The 8,375-nt window shown below is 40.9% G+C and overlaps 1 long non-coding RNA gene across 3 annotated transcripts; it reads right to left on the reverse strand.

Annotated features, from left to right (window-relative positions):
- Positions 1 to 1,384: 1,384 nt before the first annotated feature.
- LOC131765715 (uncharacterized) lies at positions 1,385 to 8,082 on the reverse strand. 3 transcript variants are annotated; one of them, XR_010835245.1, is made up of 4 exons: positions 8,001 to 8,082; positions 7,112 to 7,191; positions 5,812 to 5,967; positions 1,385 to 1,621 (listed from the first exon to the last, which is right to left on the reverse strand). It is a non-coding gene; the product is annotated as an uncharacterized lncRNA (long non-coding RNA). The 3 variants fall into 3 exon arrangements; XR_010835244.1 differs by having other exon boundaries at positions 7,963 to 8,029; XR_009338251.2 differs by lacking the exon at positions 8,001 to 8,082 and adding an exon at positions 7,826 to 8,000.
- Between the last annotated feature and the right edge of the window lie 293 nt (positions 8,083 to 8,375).

An 8,375-nucleotide genomic window follows, 5' to 3' on the forward strand; every position in this document is an offset into this window, starting at 1 on the left:
GGAGGCAATAATCTAAAATGACAAATGATCCAGATAACATTTTTTTTTTACTATGGAATGCAATCAGAGACTCCACCCACTTGTTACCAGCAGTCTCAGCCTGACTGATGGTAGTTTGTGGCTTCACTGAGTAGCAGAATGGAACAGGCCAAAGATAATCCACTTGATAACTGAGAATTAAAATTGTATTTATATTGTAGAAACATATATGCTTAATTCTAATAACACTAATACTTTTAACCTGTGATTCTTACATAAAGTATGTTTTGTTATATACTAGATATTTTTATTTTCTATTTCTTTCTTTCTTTATTTATTTGGCTGTGTCAGGTATTAGTTGTGGCATGCAGGATCTTCGTTGCGGCACATGGGATCTTTCGTTGCAGTGAGCAGTCTCTTCTTTGCAGTGCACAGGCTTCTCTCTAGTTGTGGTGCATGGGCTCAGTAGTTGTGGCATGTGGGCCTAGTTGCCCCACAGCATGTGGGAACTTTGTTCCCCGACTAGGTATCGAACCTGAGTCCCCTGCATTGGAAGGCGGATTCTTAACCACTGGACCACCAGCAAAGTCCTGTTTTTATTTTATTTAAATGGGGCTTCGAGTTTGAGTGGCTTCTGTGTGCCAGGCACTGTTCTCGGTGCTTAAGATACAAAGCAAAGCAAAAGGACAAAGCAAAGATCCCAGCCTGCAGGGACTTTATATTCTAGCTTTAGAGTAACTAAGCAGTTATTTTTTTTATTGGAACTCACATTGTAAATTTATCAGTTGAAGGCTGGGTGATTGATACACAAGAGTAAGTCATAAATTTTTAGTACGGTTCCAAATTACCGAGCACTTTTGATCCTCAAGGGTTCACTTAAGTAATATATGCAACAATAAAAAAAATAGAATAGTATAGAAAAAAATAGTATAGAGTGGCCCTGTCTTGGGACAATTTAAACCCAGTCTTAGGAGATCCTTTCATCATCCCAGAGATAGTATAAAAAAAAAAAAAAAAGTTAGAACTATGGCTGTAAATCTTTTTACTACTAAGAACTCTTTTTACTTTTGTACCCCATGTTTTGAGAAATTTAATGCTTTAAACAAATCCCATTTATTAAGTAATAATTTATTTCCCCCTGTATATACCATTTCTGCTACTTCTGTAGGTACCAGAAAAACCCAGAAACAGGTTGAGCTCAGGCGTATTCCTACTCAGTACCCAGATAGTTATGCCCCATCTGTCGCCCTAGGAGCCCTTGTTTTGGGCTGTTGAGTGTGTGTATACCTGCAGAGATAGATGGTGGTATTAGAAGTCATGTGGGCTTTTAAGATACCCCTTCATGAGAGCACAGTATAATTGGTGTATTAGTTTCTTAGGGCTGTTGTAATAAGTGACCACAAACTGGGTTGCTCAAAACAACAAAAATTTATTCTTTCACAGTTTTAGAGGCTGGAAGTCTGAAATCAAGGTGTAGGCAGGACTGTGCTCCCTCTAATGGCTCTGGGGGAGAATTCTTGCCTCTTCCAGTTTCTGGTGGCTCCAGGCATTCCATGGCTTGTGGCTCCATAACTCCAGTCTCTGCCTCTGTCTTCACATGGCCTTCTCCTCCTTTCTGTCTGTGTATTCTCCTCTGCTGTCTCTAATAAAGACAATTGTCATTGAATTTAGGGCCCACCCAGCTAATCCAGGATGATCCCATCTCAATATTCTTAATTATATCTGTGAAGACCCTTTTTCCAAATAAGGTCACATTCACTGTTCCAGAGGTTATTACATGAGCATGAATTAGGGGGCTGCCATTCAACCCACTACAATCAGGTAGGCCTAAAAAAATCTATGAATGCTAGAAATCAAAGTATTAAGTGAAGGGTTTTGAATTCTCCCTCCTTATCCAACACCCCATACTTTGCTCTTGTCTGAAGTATCTGGCCATTGCCTCAGCTCCCGATTGAATGTTACCACTGGACTCAAGCTCTGCTCTTGTCTCTGACATCTGGTTCCCCATCTTGGGTCTCATCTGGGCTTAACCCCTGGAGTAGCTCTTGGTATCCCTTTGCATGGATGACTTCTACTGACTCTGCAGCCCACCCAGGTTGCCACCCTCTGTGCTCGGCATGGCTTGTTCCCCCATTTCCCAGTCTTGTTACCAATAGGACATACCCATAGTGTTTCAGTAAGTCAAGTCCTTGTTGCATAAGGACATGACCCAGTGACCTCCCAAGTGTCCTCCAAATGGCCTGTATGGAGCTAGAAACCACTGCCTACCCAGAGTTATGCTCATAAAAATTTATAACTCCAGGATTAACGTGGAGCTATACTCCTCCTTGGTGACAGAAAGCAGGTGTGTGCCAGAGCCTCTGTATTCCATGGCTACCTTTTGTCCTGAAGTTGTTGTTCACCCAAGAGGAATGGTCCTGAGTGCTTGGAATTTATATCATTCTATTTTAAAAATTGGATTTCAGATATGCTTTGAGATTAAACCCATCTTGTTTCTTTCTTTTCCAAATGCTGCATTTCATTTTTCATATATATCTTTTGCTCCTTTAATGATTATGTTCTTTTTTTTCTCCCTTCAGAATGAACCAGTTACAATTTTCCATTTGAAAATAAATTTCATCATATTTTATTTCCTGTTTTCCAGGCCATTTGTTTTTCTCAATGACTCCGATCTAGCTGAGAATTTTGTTAGCAGCTCCAAAGTACAATGCACTATAATTCTCCTGGAAGGTGAAAAGTGAAAAGTGTAGGAGCAAGTCTAGGCTTTGATCTGAGGCTCTTACACTGGAATCCTAAAATTGAGCGTATCATGTGACTTTGATCTACACGCTGACATTTTCCCCCACCAAAGAGGTATCCAGAGACTTCACACCTAGTAAATCACCACCATAACCTCTGTGCCATAAAGACCATTAAAAGCAATAAATGCAAGTATCATGAGAATTACTTGTTATTCAAATATTTAAGTTTACAGTCTTGCTTTGCATTATTGCTTTATAGAGCAGTAAGTCCTTGCAACACATCTCATGCCTAAGGAAGTGTGGTGATGTCAATTTGATCAAAACATCAAATTACTACCAGAATGAGATTACAAAATATTTTTTGCAGAGTGCTTACGTGAACAATATCACAATATATTTATTATGTTAACTGGCTTCAAATTTGGGCAGTCTACCTAGTTCAGTAGACTGAGCACTGGATTGGCAATAAAGTTCTCCTAAATTCTAACTTCAGTTCTACTGTTGATTGGCTCTGTGTAGTAAGCAACTATTCGTTGTTTCTTTGCCTTTGGCCTTGTGAAACATAAAAGTAGAAAAAGAGTAAGGCATGGCCAGTTGAGTCCTTAATATTTAGTTTGAGGAATTCTTGGCTGCAGGGCCAGTTTTTATCTTCTAAAAATGGAAATTTTATTTTCATGGGACAGTGCATCAATAGCTTCTCCTCCTTGCTCCCTGGTCTCCGCTTGGCCCTGCACTACATGCACCAACCTTTCCCAAACAATGGCATTTTTGTGGCCAATAGAACAATAGCCACTATCCTTGGAACCAAGTGAGTGAACAACTCATATATTTTCTGGGTTTGTTAGCATATTTATTTAGATAGCACTTATGTTTCTTTTCTAAAGTTAGGCTGCCCAATCATAGGTGATAGGTGATTTCAGACTACAATAAAGAGCTTTCAAATAATGATAAGAATGCCACAGATGATCAAGTTAAGAACTAATATTCTTTTTTTTTTTTTTTTTTTTTTTCCGGTACGCGGGCCTCTCACTGTTGTGGCCTCTCCCGTTGCGGAGCACAGGCTCCGGTCGCGCAGGCCCAGCGGCCATGGCTCACGGGCCCAGCTGCTCCGCGGCATGTGGGATCTTCCTGGACCGGGGCACGAACCCGCGGCCCCTGTATTGGCAGGCGGACTCTCAACCACTGCGCCACCAGGGAAGCCCAAGAACTAATATTCTTTTACCCAGAGAATAAAAAACTTATCAATATCTGGCGTGGGGCTGAGCTTATAGCAATCAGCTTCAACTGTTTGAAAGATTATATTTTGGATAATATCTTTGCTCCTTATCCCCACTAAGGCTAGGACAAGAAAGTAATCATGAAGGAATTATGTTAGATACAGGTAGAGAGGTCTATTAATACACCAGACAGGTAGTTGCCTTCTCTAAAGAAAAAAAAGATCCTGTTGTGTTACAGCTTCCCCAGAGTTGGAGAAGGGGACTGTAACTTCACAGCTTATCCCATTCATCAGCTTCCCAGAGTTTAAATACCTCCTGAAGAAACATGGTAGCCCTCCTTAGTGTCTTATTTCAGTCTCTTTTAATCCTTACAGCAAGAACATATTAATGCTGAATAGAAGCCCATCTGTATATTTAGGCTTATTTCCTCTTTCCTCTGGGAACAGAGGACAGATAATCACCACTTCATGTGACATCCCTCAACTACTAAACCCCTATAACACTGTCTTCTTTTTTCCCCCTAGCCCTCAGTGGGTCTGTTTCCCAAAGACTTACTTATTGTTGTTGCCCCTCTGATTTTATGATGAATGGCAATTCTGACACCTCTGATCCTGAGAAGCAGAGAATTCTTGGCTTTATCTTTGCACTAAAAATTTAAATGCAGCCAAATGTATGAGCAGAAATAGGTCATTTTTCTTCTGCAGATCACCAATTGCAAGATTTATTTTCATAAAAAAACAGTATATCAATTTTCTATTGAAAATACATTTTTGTAAAGCATGAAAAAATGGAATCTCAAGCTCTGTCACCATCAGAGAGGTGAATGGCTCTTCTTTTTTGAAGCAGCTGCCAACAAATATGAGGACTGGGTATCATTTCTGTCCTTGGTGAACTGTCAGGCTTCTCTTTATGAGTCTGGCACATTCCAGGTGGCTGAAGTAGCTTCTCATTGTCAGGAACTGGTGCAAACAGTTGTTTCTCTACCTATGGCTTACACTCCTGTTGCCTAGGACTGAAGGATATTCTGAGCTGAATAGTACTTAATGCAGATAATTGAGTGAAGTGCTGTTTTACATTTATTGAAGGTGAAATTCATGTAACATAAAATTAGCTATTTTAAAGTGAACAATCCAGTGGCATTTGGTACATTCACAATATTGTGTAATTACCATCTATATCAAGTTCCAAAATATTTTCATTGCCACATTAAGAAATCCCACACCTAGGGCTTCCCTGGTGGCGCAGTGGTTGGGAGTCCGCCTGCCGATGCAGGGGACACGGGTTCGTGCCCCGGTCCGGGAGGATCCCACATGCCGCGGAGCGGCTGGGCCCGTGAGCCATGGCCGCTGAGCCTGCGCGTCCGGAGCCTGTGCTTCACGGCGGGAGAGGCCACGACAGTGAGAGGCCCGCATATCACAAAAAAAAAAAAAAAAAAAAGAAATCCCACACCTAACTACCTTCAAGTGCTGGTAACCATCAGTCTGCTTTTTGTCCTATGAATTTACCTATTTTGTGTATTCCATATAAATGAATTCATATAGTATGTTACTTTTTGTATCCAGCTTCTTTCACTTGATATGATGTTTTCAAGGTTCATCCACATTATACCATTATCAGCACTTCATTCCTTTTTTATGACTGAATGATAATTCTATTGCATGTGTATACCATAATTTGTTTATCCATTCATCTATTGGTGGGTTGTTTCCACCTGTTGGTTATTGTGAATAATGCTGCTATGAACATTCATGTACAAGTATTTGTTTGAGTATCTGTTTTCAGTTCTTTTGGTTATATACCTGGGAATGGAACTGCTGAGTCATACAATAATTCTATGTTTAACCTTTTAAGAAATTGCCAAACTGTTTTCCTACCTTTACTTCTGAAAGGGAAAACCCATGACATTAATGCAATGAACGTTATCTTAGCAGGAGGAGCACAGCCCTCTGAACCTCCAAAGAGAATTTTCTGACGAATCAAAGGGCACAGTCATTGGCTGCAAAGGTGTTTTAGCTGACTGACCTCTGCTCCTGTACAGACAGAACCAAAACAACAATCAGCACAGTCTCCATAAAATACCAGGGAAAGAAAACGCAAATTAGCCCAACTCCAGCTAAGTTTTTGCCACATGAATTCCTTGAGATGCTTCAATCAGTGCAGATCTATTGCCCTTTGGCCACATTTGTACTATAATTAACCTCAAACTCAATTAAGAGAATTGCTTTAAAGCAAGAAGGCAATTCTGATGAGGTCTGTTTTGAGAAAAATCTGAAAAGCAATCTAAAGTTGCCAGAAGTCAGGTTTGTGCCCTTTCTTCCTGTCAGCATAAGGATCCATACTTCGAATGTTTGACTAATTTTGGCAAATTAATTACCATTTAATTATCACATAAGAAGACATCGACTTATTTTCCCAAAAACTGTTACTCTGCTGTAGGCAAATTGATATAAAGACTAATCTAATTTGCCTAGTGTAGAAACAGACAGGGCTTTTGAAAGTCCACACCTATGTTCAGTTTTCTGAATGTCCCCATAGACATTTCCTTTTGTGACATTGATATTGAAGATATAGTGGGTACTGAATGGTAGACAGACCACACCTATACTGCAGTGCCAATAAAAGGCAATGTTAGGATATCTGACCTCTTGATGTAGGAAACACTTCACCATCCCTGGAACCACATGCTTGATCAAGCTGTGCTAGTCATGACGTGCAATGGAATTAGAACCATAACAGAGTTAAGATGGAATAAATTAGAAACAAAAACCCCCCTCTTTCTTGGAGGTCTTAATTCAAGTTAGTATAGTTGAGATAATGTGCCCAAGTAGTGCACCCAGAAAATGAGCTTATCCACTGGGGATCTTGCCATGTTTTAATTCAGAATTACTCCTCAGAATTACAAAGCTATTACAGTCGGAGTGGCATGGTTGCCAGAAAATGAAACCTCGGAACACTGGGTAGCCTGCGTTGGAGGAACGGCTCCTTGGCTGCTAAACCACCGTGTCTATAATAGTTCAGCCCTTATCCCTGATACTATGCTGCTTGAGTTACATGCTTTTGGAGATTACTTCAAGTTTAAGCAGAAAGGTCGGAAGAGGACAGGGAGGCAAGGCAGCTCTGCAGATGCACTCTTTGGTTAGATCTCACAGGAACAGATTAGGGAGATCAGATTACCTGGAGTCTCCCTCCCTCACATGGAAAAAGACTTCTGCTTGAGGAGTCACAAATTCCTGGGCGGAGAGTAATGTTTGTGCCTGTGGAGAAACAAAATGTCCCTGAGGTGGAATTTTTGAACCCAGTCATACATAATTGGTGGTACCAGACAGGAGAGAGCCTGACATTTCAGACTGTAGCCATATTCAGGAGGATTTGGTTCATAGAAAAGTTTATGTTAAAACCTTAAGTCTCAATCTCTCTTTATCCCAGGTTATCATCTTGAGATGCTAAGCTAGCTGGACCCCTAAAGTTCGATTAACGTTTTCCAAGGACAGGAGAAATTATTCTTCATATGAGAGTTGATATTCATTTCTCAGTAATTATCTTCTTGAGCTGTTACAAAACTCTTAATATATGAAGCTACTCTTGATTTGTTTTAAAAATTTTGAGAAATGTTGGGGCTTCCCTGGTGGCTCCGTGGTTAAGAGTCTGCTTGCCAGTGCAGGGGACACAGGTTCGAGCCCTGGTTTGGGAAGATCCCACATGCTGCAGAGCAGCTGGGCCCGTGTGCCACAACTACTGAGCCTGTGCTCCAGAGTCCACAAGCTACAACTACTGAGCCCAAGTGCCACAGCTACTGAAGCCCGTGCACCTAGAGCCCATGCGCCGCAACAAGAGAAGCCACCGCAATGAGAAGCCTGCACACAACAGCGAAGAGTAGCCCCGACTCACCACAACTAGAGAAAGCCTGCGTGCAGCAACGAAGACCCAACACAGCCAAAAATAAATGAATAAATAAATAGATAAATTTTTTAAAAATTAAAAATAAAAAGCTTGAGAAATGCATCCAATCCAAGTTAATAACTCACAGCAATATTTTTAGATGATGCCTGGGTACAATGCTTACATAAACTGAGTCCAAGCTTCACATTATATTAGAGATTGTCAGGTGATGTCCTTTCAGCTGACACACAGGGCCCTTCTTGCCAGAGTGGAGGGCAAGTTCTTAGTAAACGTGCAAGGCTCATATGACTAATGAGAGTTGGTTTGGCCCCTAAGGAGATTCTAAGTTCCACTAAACCAAAATGGGAATCAGGCATCACAACAACCTTGTGAAAACTCCAAGAACTATTTCTGTCTCCAGTACAGGGAAAATGAATTGCAGAACCTCAATGAAAACAAAATCCATGAATGTTGCCATATCCACCTAATCCTGCATTCTGACTCCAGCAGAAGTTCAAAGGGAGTTCTGTGGAAGGGAAGCTTGGTTTCTTCAGTATCA

Source organism: Kogia breviceps, chromosome 11 (genome assembly GCF_026419965.1).
Source record: "Kogia breviceps isolate mKogBre1 chromosome 11, mKogBre1 haplotype 1, whole genome shotgun sequence".
Taxonomy (NCBI): domain Eukaryota; kingdom Metazoa; phylum Chordata; class Mammalia; order Artiodactyla; family Physeteridae; genus Kogia; species Kogia breviceps.